The sequence below is a fragment of the Oncorhynchus nerka genome, linkage group LG27, assembly GCF_034236695.1.
Source record: "Oncorhynchus nerka isolate Pitt River linkage group LG27, Oner_Uvic_2.0, whole genome shotgun sequence".
In the NCBI taxonomy this organism is placed as follows: Eukaryota; Metazoa; Chordata; class Actinopteri; order Salmoniformes; family Salmonidae; genus Oncorhynchus; species Oncorhynchus nerka.
Window position 1 is genome coordinate 58715153 of NC_088422.1, and position 12444 is coordinate 58727596.

The 12444-nt window shown below is 40.7% G+C and overlaps 1 long non-coding RNA gene across 1 annotated transcript; it reads left to right on the plus strand.

Moving 5' to 3' along the window:
- The first annotated feature begins 1876 nt into the window (after window positions 1-1876).
- Window positions 1877-8358, plus strand: LOC115112051 (uncharacterized). Its single transcript, XR_003860894.2, has 4 exons — window positions 1877-2482; window positions 5557-5729; window positions 5843-5978; window positions 6088-8358. It is a non-coding gene; the product is annotated as an uncharacterized LOC115112051 (long non-coding RNA).
- Window positions 8359-12444: the final 4086 nt, after the last annotated feature.

Consider the following 12444-nt stretch of genomic DNA (forward strand, 5'->3'; position numbering starts at 1 on the left):
AGAAGATGAACTCCCAGAAGATGGTTAACAAGACCGGTTTGAAATATCTGGTCGCTGATGCTAGGACTGTATGGTCTCTGCATGCTGAAGATATCATCTCTATCGAAACAGATGAAACTGTCAAGCTTGGCCAAGATAATGGACCCACTGACTTCTGCTTAAAGGAGTCTGACGTTCACTCTGGGGTCACAGAGCAAACCCCATGCCCAGAGAACCACCAAGTTGACATTTGCAGGAAAATGATCAATGAAATTGTTACGAGTGGTGAAATGCAACAGATGAGATGGATTTTTGTAACCTTTTCAAAGTGTTTTGGTGCTGGGACTGGTTCCGAAAAGAAATTTGAACAAATCCTCGCTGAATACAGATCAGACATCCTACCACTGATGGTTGAGAAACATTGTGGCTTTAGTTCCACTGAAAAGACAATGATGTGCCTTGTAAGTCAGCTCTTCTGTGGCTTACATTTGATTGATGGCTTTGTTCACCAGGCAAAAACAAGTCTTCTACTTTGGGAAAATATGATTTTAGGAGATAAGGAAGTAGGAGTCCATAGCTCCCCTAACATTGGGACAACAGAGTTGGAGTCTGGAACAGTGCGTTTGGTGAGTTCTGTGAGTGATGCTGTGCAAGAGCTTGGATGGGCAGAGGACGGTCAGCTTGTTCCGTTCGAAACCTTTTTGACCAGCAAAAAAGAATTTGATGAACTTCCTTTGTCTCTATCCATTGGACAAAGAATTGATGGTCTGTTTCATAATTCTGCTGGGGTGTATAGCATCCATGATGATTTGGTTGAGTTTACCAGTACGTACGGAGCTGAGAGTAGTTTGCTTGCCACAGTTGTTGCTGATTTGGAGGTTCAACAGTTCAAGGCCGGATGCAGAGCTCTGGGTCTGGTTTCCAAGCTTATCATTGATCCTCTCTGGAGAGCCTTAACTTTGAAGGGAAACGTGTTGGAGATGGAAGAAAGATACCAAACCCTTGTTACCAAACTCAAGGAATGGCAGGAAGATGGGAGAGACCTTGTTGAAGGAAATGCATGCTTGTTTGATGACATTGAGGTACCCAAGAACCTTGTGTTTGACAGGCTTACCATGTGGACCGACACATACTTTTTTGAGTTGACTGTTCAGATTGTTGAGTTGATCCTAGCCAGTTTTCTGAAGGTATGTTCTATGATGCTTCCAGTCGATTTAGAGCTCCTGTCACAAAAGAATGATCGATTCAGAAAGGATTTGGCAATATTAGATCAATTGCAAAAAGCTAAATCAAATGCAGTCAGTATTGCCATTGAAGGCATGGACATGTGCAAGAAGAATCACACTTGGGAATGGCTGTCCTTTTTGGATGAACCAAAAATAGTGTCAATGAGGAAAACATTCCAGACAGTGTAGGCAAAGGAAGAAGAAAAGCTCTCTGCCACACCTGCAGAAGAATGAAAATGGTAAAGGAATAGACATGACAGACAGAGTGAGTGAGTCTTTTATTTGTTTATTTATTTACTAATGAACCACAGTAGGACTATACAGGACATAACCTTTTTTTCTAACAGGTTTAACTTTGCCCCTGTAACCTGGTGATGACATTGCCTATACAGCTCTTTCAAAAATGTTGCATGAATGTGATTTTCTTTCTAGCACCTTAACTTTTGTGTTCAGACTGGTGAAAGATAAACAGCAATGCAACCTCAGACAATAAGTAGATGCAAGTATAATATAGTTAGACTATATACCTATTTTGTGATATACTGTATAGCCTAATGATGTTCAAACACGGTGTCAGTAAATGTTGAACGTGTAATAACGCTTATCCATTATCCATGCTTAGTCTCAATGGTTGAATTTGCATATTTCCTTGGCCTTCTTTTGATGCCTGGTCTTGTTTTTGAAAAGTATAATTGAATGAAAAAAAATCTAATTTTGAAAGGAGACCAGTCATTATTTTAGTGTTATTAGCTTATTTCTGGACCATTTTCCCCCTCACTTTTTTGTATGACCATTGAATTGCCTACTTGAATGGTCAACTTAAATAGAAACACGATGGAGAGCAAGGCTCTGAAAGTTGTCAACTTTTCCACTGTTCAAAATGAATCATGCTTTATTTTTTTAAATACCTTTTTTTTAATCATATTTTAGTAATCTGTTTTTGAGAGCCTGTTTTATCTCTATATTTTTGTTGGAGATCAAGATGTTTTCATTAGGACAAATGAACTGCAGTGCTTTTCTATCTGCTGCAACATTCAACGTTGCACATTTCTGTAGACTTCAGGAAGAACATGCTTTTATATATAAACATCAAATAATTTGCAAAAGGTGAGAGCTTCATTCACTTCGAAAACTATTACCTATTTAATTTAAGTCGCTCTTTAGTTTATTCAATTGTTGTTTTTTACCATGACTATGCATTCTGTCTTTCTGCAGGCCGAGTTCCGGGTTTGTGATGTCCACCATGAGAGATTCTCATTAAAGTTGAACCAGTGACTGTGAGTAGTGTATATTAGAGGTCTTCTCGGATCCTGAAATTTTGATCCAAACTGAATTGAATCTGTGAAATTCCCAACCGACACCGGACAGGACCCGCAATTTGTTTGTGTGAAAATCAAAGCCCGATCTGATTCAGGTCCAAGGTGTACCAGATCCGACCCAAAATATATCCGAAATTAGGGAGAATCTGATCCAGGTCTGTATCGAACCCATATGTATCCGAAATAAATCTAATTAAATGCTGTGCTTTATTGCTACGCAAGCCAGCATAATTGTTTTGACTTGTCTGTTAGGCAGTGAACTTTAACGTTTCACATGCATTTTCTGTTGTAGGCTAAACTAAAGTAATATAGCTTAATATTTTCATAAATGACATCCCTAATTTTAAAATGTCAACACAATATGAAGGGAAGAGGTGTGTGTGGCGAAGACGCACTAGTCGGCTGTCTCTCGCCAGAATGTGCTCTGTCTCCCGCTTTTTCGTGCACGTTCATGTTTATTTGTATCTTTTTTTCTTGAGCACACATAAAGTACCTGGCCTGTATGCAAATGTAGGCCTATAAATATTCCCATATGGGGATGTCTGATAGTAATTCTGATTGTCTTAACTCACCACCACTTATGAGCTGCGGCGCTTCTGTGTTTTTTTTCCGTCACCTCACACAAAGTCAACAGTGTTTTACATCCATTGCGAATGACAATAGTTCCTCACTGTATTTCAAAAATCTTTCCAACACTCTCCTTCTCGATAGGCCTAAGTAACCACAGCACGTCTCAGTGTGAAATAGCAACAGATTGCTCATCCCAAATCTCCAGTAGAAATGTCATGAATTAGTCTACCTGAACACTTCTCCCTTGTGCAAATACAGCTGTGTCTGTTCGGAGCTCATTGGCGAGGGGAAACAGTAAATTGAAACAATGTTTCCTGTAGCGAGTACTTAAGCCAGACAGAGTGAGAGGCAGACAAGCGGATGAGAGAGATTAATGCAATTGACAACCAAATGCCATGCATTCATCTTCAAATATAATTTAGGATCTTTTCGGTATTTAATATATTTTCAGACATATCAGAGGTCTGTAGCCAACGAACGTGATCTGACCCGGGATCCGAGGGTCAACTACACAATAACGGGACGGATCCCAGGTAATTGGTTCGGGTATATCCGTAAAGACCTCTGCTGTGCATCCTGCCTCTTTTGGACAAAGCACCCCTTTTCAGATCTGTCTGAAGGTGATGGCCCTTACAAGTCTCCTATGGCAACATAAACAATGGAGTAATATGTCCATAGCTTAGGGCATTATGTCCCTAGCTTTTTGGTTAAGAAAGTTTGTATTAATATTACGTTGATTCTTTGAAAATAAAAGGGTAGGCTTTGTTTCATTAATAGGCTTTGTTTCAAAAATACTGGAATATCTTAGACTGTGGCTTTAGCTTTAACCCTATAGTAAGATAAAATCTTATGAAGCTCATTTTGTCCTTTTGTCCTCTAACATAGCGTGCTGAGATGTCTCCTGTGTTCGATTGTAGGCTTTCTTAGTTGTTCTTACAGTTCATACAAGTAACATGTTGATGGTGTTTGAATAAGTTTGCTGTTCGCTACAGTGCCTTGCGAAAGTATTCGGCCCCCTTGAACTTTGCGACCTTTTGCCACATTTCAGGCTTCAAACATAAAGATATAAAACTGTATTTTTTTGTGAAGAATCAACAACAAGTGGGACACAATCATGAAGTGGAACGACATTTATTGGATATTTCAAACTTTTTTAACAAATCAAAAACGGAAAAATTGGGCGTGCAAAATTATTCAGCCCCTTTACTTTCAGTGCAGCAAACTCTCTCCAGAAGTTCAGTGAGGATCTCTGAATGATCCAATGTTGACCTAAATGACTAATGATGATAAATACAATCCACCTGTGTGTAATCAAGTCTCCGTATAAATGCACCTGCACTGTGATAGTCTCAGAGGTCCATTAAAAGCGCAGAGAGCATCACGAAGAACAAGGAACACACCAGGCAGGTCCGAGATACTGTTGTGAAGAAGTCAGACACCTAGCCGTGTGGTGCCAGGACAACAACCTCTCCCTCAATGTGATCAAGACAAAGGAGATGATTGTTGACGACAGGAAAAGGAGGACCGAGCACTCCTCCATTCTCATCGACGGGGCTGTAGTTGAGCAGGTTGAGAGCTTCAAGTTCCTTGGTGTCCACATCAACAACAAACTGTCATGGTCCAAACACACAGTCATAAAGAGGGCAAGACAAACCCTATTCCCTCTCAGGAGACTGAAAACATGTGGCTTGGGTCCTCAGATCCTCAAAAAGTTATACAGCTGCACCATCGAGAGCACCATCGGGAGCATCACTATGGCAACTGCTCGGCCACCGACCTCAAGGCACTACAGAGGGTAGTGTGTACGGCCCAGTGCATCACTGGGGCCAATCTTCCTGCCATCCAGGACCTCTATACCAGGCGGTGTCAGAGGAAGACTCCAGCCACCCTAGTCATAGATTGTTCTCTCTGCTACCGCACGGAAAGTGGTACCAGAGCACCAAGTCTAGGTCCAAAAGGCTTCTCAATAGCTTCTACCCCCAAGCCATAAGACTCCTGAACAGTTAATTAAATGGCTACCCAGACTATTTGCATTGCTTGACCCCCCTCACGCTCTTTTATGCTGCTGCTACTCTCTGTTTATTATCTATGTATCGTCACTTTAACTACATGTACATATTACTTACATGTACATATTACCTCAATTACCTCGACTAACCGGTGCCCCCGCACATTGACTCTGTACCAGTACCCCCTGTATATTTTACTGCTGCTCTTTAATTATTTGTTACATGTATTTGTTACATGTATTTTTTACTTATCTATTTTTTTACTAAACACTTATTTTTCTTAACTGCATTGTTGGTTAAGGGCTTGTAAGTAAGCATTTCACTAAGGTAGTATTTGGCGCATGTGACAAATAAAACTCATTTGTGTGTATATATACTGTGATGTTCTCTTGGTTTTATCTTCCCTGTTTCAGCAAAACTTTGATGTGTGCTGTGTGCTGTGTCCCTGTGCAGAGTCTCAGATGGGGAGCTGGACCTCTTGAAGACCAAGCTAGACTGGCAGGCCTGTGGATATCTTGTTCTGGGCTACTCAGAGGTGCTGCCAGAACTGGACCTCGGCACTATCAATTCACAGACCACCACCTACAGCCCCTCCATACAAACCTGCACATAGGACAAGTGCTGGGGTGAGTATGTTTTAGTTTGTGTGTGTGTGTGTCCATCGATCCATTTTGTGCAGGTAAGTATTGTCTGATCAGTTATTGACCACTCATTCTCTTCCTCTCTTCCTGTGTTGTAGCCTCAGTCACAATGTCATCACTGATGCTCTGACTGAAACTAGCCTACACCAACTGGTCATTGCCAACTGTTCCACTAACCTACCGTATAGTGTGCATTGGAGTGCTTGCCTGTGATTGAGAAAGCGTGCGATGTAGGTAGGTAGTGAAGACAGGGAGAGGGGCGGTCTCTTTTACTTGATGTAACTGTTGGAGGAGGGTGATCTGTTCGGTAATGATGAATAATATACTTTCTCTTCAACAACAGACTTGCGAACAGAACATCCTTCCTGACACACAAGACAAGAGTTCTGAGGTCTTGTAAAGAGGGATGAGAGGACTGTCAATAGATTAAATTGATTCATTACTTTGATCAGTCCTACTTTCAACACTTCGTACTAAAAATGTACTCTGATTGCCCACTTAGGCTTGCAATGGATTTCAGTGGAGTTAAACATGACACATGCAGTATCACTGTTTCGGGGCTACGAGAAGGGGTCGAGAAGGGGCTACGAGAAGGGGTCGATTTGGAATTCAGCACTGTCCATGGGTTGACCGACCTGAACTTTTTTTTTCCTTAAATGTTTTATTTTTGTTTTTCACAGTACAGCTGGAAATGTAAAGATTGAAACATAGTAGGGGCATAGACCGAGGGTGGCCGAGGTGGGTCCCAATCCCTGTTGCCAGGGGGCCCAATCCCTGTTGCCAGGGGGCATATCTGGTACAGAGTCGGTGAGCTTAGACCACTACACTAGACTCCGTCACGACTGACCTGTACTTTTTACCAGAACAGAAATACTATGTTCATCAGATTCTCCTCACTGTGAAACTCAGAATGGTTGTGAGGTCACAGGGAAAAGACTGATCTGAGGGACCACAGACTCACAAAACATTGTAGCTCACCTGACTGGAAAACACAGCTCTTGGTGGTGCCAATGTCTGCCATGAAACAAAAATGAAAACACAACAGAAAATTGCTCTCTACTTCCTACCACAATCTTATATATTACATACTTAGAATATGAATGTGATTATTCATACACTCATATTAGGCCTATTTCTATTTGGTTGGGGTGTTCAATGGTTAAGTGGACTAGCTACCACTATGGCATTTTGATGTTATGGCGTCAGCTCTGGCTGGCTGAGAAGACAAGTAAATGGGCTAATAGTTGGCAGGGCAATTTTAGTTTTTCCAACTTTGTATTACCGTATCAAATAATTTAATGAAGGTAGAAAAATAACTTTATATCAGTGTTATGCATGTTGTTCAAGCGTGTAACTGCCCTCTCATTCGCTAGAATGGTCCCACCTGATCTCGCCTCCTCCCGACTTCCTTCCATCTTTGAAGACATGTATTTTCATTGTTAGAGTGGCCACTTGAGTATCTTATCAATATAATTGTCATGACTGTCACTCCTTGGTGAGGATCAAAGGTGCCGGATCAGCTAGGCCAATGGCTGACAGATAGCCAAACTCTCTCTCTCCTGGGGGAGTTGGCCCGGTTTTATGATTTAACGACCGGATTGTAAATACCTGGCAGAAACTCTCCCTTTGGCTCTGCAGTATTGAATGTCTGAGTGTTACAGAGAGACTCTTGCTAAAAACTTTAACATCCAAAGATTTGACATTGGAACATTAGTTTTGAAATCCAAACGCTTGGAATGGTTGGTGGGTTTATTATTTTGTGATATCATTAAGGATGGTGTAACATTGTAACTTTAAGAGCTTTCACAATGTATTGATCAGATTTGCATCTAAATGTTGTATAAAATAAATGATTAAGTATAAGAATACTGTTGTGAAGATAAAATATGATTTTAGCCTTTAAATGAGAATTGTTTTTCATATAAACATTTGCTAAGTCAGTAACCACGTCCACGTGAGCACAGACTTCATGTCAGCATGATGGAACGCCCCTTTTTACCTAAGCATAAAAGGACTCGTAAGGAAATGTACATTAGACCAAAACATGCCGGGTTGCTGCTGGTGTGTAAAGTGGTCCTAGCTGTACCCTGAATAATCAACCATTGAGACCAGTCTGCGTGCAGCGTGAGCTGAATATGTTACCAATGGTTAAATCTCTACAGTTGGGTAATTTAAAGTAGTCTATGTAGAACAAAAGGAGAACAGTTCCCTATCACCACTGTGATACACCTCTGATGGATCCATTCTAACGAACACTCCAGAACAAAAGAAGCCTACAACTAGAAATTGTGACCTCTGGTGGGCCACCAGAGACTTACATCGACCCACCACATTGAACTATCGAGTTCAACAGAGAGATGGCAGAGAAAGACATCTACGCGTAAATATGTATTGCATTCCTTTTCTGAATGAGTGGTTGTTAGGGTACTAAATATCCATATTTACAGTGAGTGTGTTTTTCAACTGTATGTACGATAATTCCACTCTCTATTTCTCTCCCGCTCCTTATCTTTCCCCACCCCCTTTCCATTGTGTAACAAGCTGTCATATCGGGTTAGTCCACTAGGGACTGTGTTTCATTGCATTATGTTAGTAATAAATAATCTACACTGTGTGTGTATATTTCTGTGTGATTATTTAGTGAGTTAGTAAATAAATAAGCAAATTTGTGTATCGCTGAATCATCACTTAGGCTAGGGTTCGTGCAGATTTACGAGGTCAACGGCATTCAGAAGGAGACAGGTAATAATACATGAATAAGTGACTGTTATAGGATATATTCATATCTATAGATTGAGATTAATTCAGGAGATAATAAATTGTTAAATAAGTGTTCCCGTGGTTCCCCAAGTTACTAATGAGTTGTTACATGATTAATTTAATCACATAATAATTAAACATAATTGATTTGATTAAAAACAGTCATTACATTAATGATAGTCACGTCACAACATAATAGATACTCCCAACTTCCCACTTGTTTTTTGTTTTCTTCTGTTGGCTAACATGCTGACTAGACCAGGCATGCGCGTGCCATCGTGCGCATGTTGATTTTGTCCCGACGCGATCAGGACACGCAGGTTGAAATATCAAAACGAACTCTGAATCAACTGTATCAATTTGGGGACAGGTCAAAATGCATGAAACATCCATGGCCATTTAGCTAGCTAGCTAATTTGTCCTGGGATATAAACTTTGGGTTGTTATTTTATCTGAAATGCACGAGGTCCTCTACTCCGACAATTAATCAACAGATAAAAGGGTGAACCTAGTTGGTTTCCAGTAATCTCTCCCTTCAGTCTTCTTCTTTGGATTTTATATAGCGGTTTGCAACCAACTTTATGGTGCATTATCACCACCAACTGGACTGGAGTGTGGACCTCATTTCATCTTTCAATCACCCACATGGGGTATATGCTCCTAAAACCCAATGAGGAGGCGGGACTTGCAGCGACTCATGCGTCAAAAAATAGAACCAAGTTCCATTTTAGACCAGACGCTCATTGAAGCGAGCAAGCCGTTTGGATTAAATGATTGAATAACATGTATGTGTACATTTATTTTGCAACACTCGCGCACGTAACTTTTAACAGGTGTGCCTTGTTAAAAGTTCATTTGTGGAATATTTTTTCTTCTTAATGCGTTTGAGGCAATCAGTTGTGTTGTGACAAGGTAGGGTTGGTACACAGAAGATAGACTATTTGGTAAAAGACCAAGTCTATATTATGGCAAGAACAGCTCAAATAAGCAAAGAGAAACGACAGTCCATCATTACTTTAAGACATGAAGGTCAGTCAATCTTGAAAGTTTCAAGAACTTTGAAAGTTTCTTCAAGTGCAGTGGCAAAAACCATGAAGCGCCATGATGAAACTGGCTCTCATGAGGACCGCCACAGGAAAGGAAGACCCAGAGTTACTTCTGTTGCAGAGGATAAGTTCATTAGAGTTACCAGCCTCAGAAATTGCAGCCCAAATAAATGCTTCACTGGGTTCAAGTAACAGACACATTTCAAGATCAACTGTTCAGAGGAGACTGCGTGAATCAGGTCTTCATGGTCGAATTGCTGCAAAGAAACCACTACTAAAGGACACCAATAAGAATGTCATGACTCTCTCCTTGGAGAGGACCAAAAGGACTCATCGGCTAGGCAAATGTTAGACGATAGCCAGAACCCCCTCTCCTGGGGGAGTTGGGACGGTTTTATGACTTAACGACCAGTCGTAAACTTTCTCTCTCTTGCCCCTGCAATATGGAGAAATTAAAAATCCCTGTGTTACAACAGAGAGAGACTGCCAAAACTTCAAACATCAAACAATCAACATTGGGACAATATATTTCAAAATCCAAATATTGGGAATTATGACAGATGGAATATAGAAAAATGTCTATTTTGTGATGTCATTAAAATTATCAGAAAGACGTTATGACGGAAACATTGTAACTTTTAAAGCTTTCACAATATATATATCAGATTTACCTCTAAATGTTGTAAACTTATGATTTAATATGAAATTCTTTGTGAAAAGATAGAAATGTGATTTTAGCCTTCTAAATGATAATTGTTTTTCTTGCAAAACTTGTGCCAGTCAGTAGCTATGCCCAAGTGAGCTCAGAGTTTGTGTCAACATGATGGAACCGCCTTTCAGGCTGGAGTGCTTTCAAGGACTCGTAACGAAATGTACATTAGACCAAGGAGGCGGATGGTTTAAGCCGGATGTCACAAAATGGTTAAAACTACAAGACCAGAAAATGGTAAGACCCTCTGAAACTCTCGACGAGTGAAGAAGTTGAAGACTAGACCAAAACATTCCCAGTCGGCAGTTAGTATGTAAAGTTTCTGGTCTTGTAGTCTTTGTCTCTCCCGCTCTTTGTCTTTCCCCACCTCTTTCCATTGTGTAACAAGCCGTCATATCGGGTTAGTCCACCAGGGACTTTTCATTGCATTATGTTAGCAATCAATATAACCTATACCGTGTGTGTGTATTTATGTAATTATGTGTGATTGTTTAGTTAGTAAATAAATAATTAAGCCAATTTGTGTATTGCTGATTCATCACTTAGGCTAGGGTTTGTGCAGATATCCAAGGATTATGCAACACTCAGAATGAGACTGATATGAGGAAATGATTGATTGATGACTGGTATGATATCCATATATTCTTGAGTTAATTCAGGAAACATAATTACTAATTAATGAATTGTTACATGATTAATTTAATTGAGTAACAAATAAACATAGGAGGTAATTATTCAATGAATAGCAGTCATCATATTAATGATAGTCACATCACAACAAGAAGACTTGCTTGGTCCAAGAAACATAAGCAATGGACATTAGACCGGTGTTTATCTGTCCTTTGGTCTGATGAGTTCAAATTAGAGATGTTTGGTTCCAACTGCCATGTCCTTCTGAGATGCAGAGTAGGTGAACGGATGACCTCCGCATGTGTGGTTCCCACTGTGAAGCATGGAGGAGGAGGTGTGAGGGTGCTTTGCTGGTGACACTCATGATTTATTTAGATTTCAAGGCACACTTAACCAGCACGACTACCACAGCATTCTGCAGCGATACGCCATCCCATCTTGTTTGCTGTTAGTAGGACGATCATTTGTTTTTCAACAGGACAATGACCCAACACACCTCCAGGCTGTGTACGGGCTATTTAACCAAGAAGGAGAGTGATGGAGTGCTGCATCAGATGACCGGGCCTCCTTAATCACCCAACCTCAACCCAATTGAGATGGTTTGGGATGAGTTGGACCACAGAGTAAAGGAAAAGCATAAAACAAGTGCTCAGCATATGTGAGAACTCCTTCAAGACTGTTGGAAAAGCATTCCAGGTGAAGCTGATTGACAGAATGCCAAGAGTGCGCAAAGCTGTCATCAAGGTGGCACACAGACACTTGCTCATCGGCCATTGGACATAAACATTACACAAGTTGGAAATTTCAATTTCAACAATGAGTGGTTTGGAAGGAATCAGTGGCTCCTGCCTGCTATTTAGTGGAGGGGGTGCGTGGTCCAAGTCTGGGTTTCATTTTCCAAGCTTAAGATTAACATTAGGATAAACATTCACACGCAACACCATAGGCCAGAAAATGTTGAATACACTGGTCATGCTGTCAATCCAGCATGACTTCTGCCCCATTCAAAACAACTGGAAATCTCAGACTTCAGTGAGTTCAAGACAACTGGTGATTCAGAAAGCCACGAGCTCCGACTGGGAAAATAGGTTTTGAATGGTCATCCAACTCGGAATTTGCAAGAAGGACCGCCGCACCATCTTTCTGTTCAAGTGAGCACAGCACAACAAGGTGACTCCAGAAATGTATTGTATGCCGCTGCATAAATAATGTAATATGACAGGGAGATATGTATACTGTAGCTAAGAAAGTAATACTTAGTGTGTGTAGTAAGCTGTTAGTAGCCCATGTGCCTCACCCTAATTGTGGTCCCTTTCCCGCTCATAACTTAGCCTAATGTTCTGACTTGGTGGTGTACATGCAGCCTATAGCCTGTTTTAGAGAATCGTCATCAAATATTGTAAGAGCTTTCATTGCCTGCTTATATGCCCTCTTTATTTATCCTACGGTTCTGACTTGGTGCACAGGGAAAATACTGTAAGAACGGCCAATGTTCGGAATTTTGTCGCTGTACATTTCAAAAGTGCTAAACAAATAGTTATATTGACTACGTCGT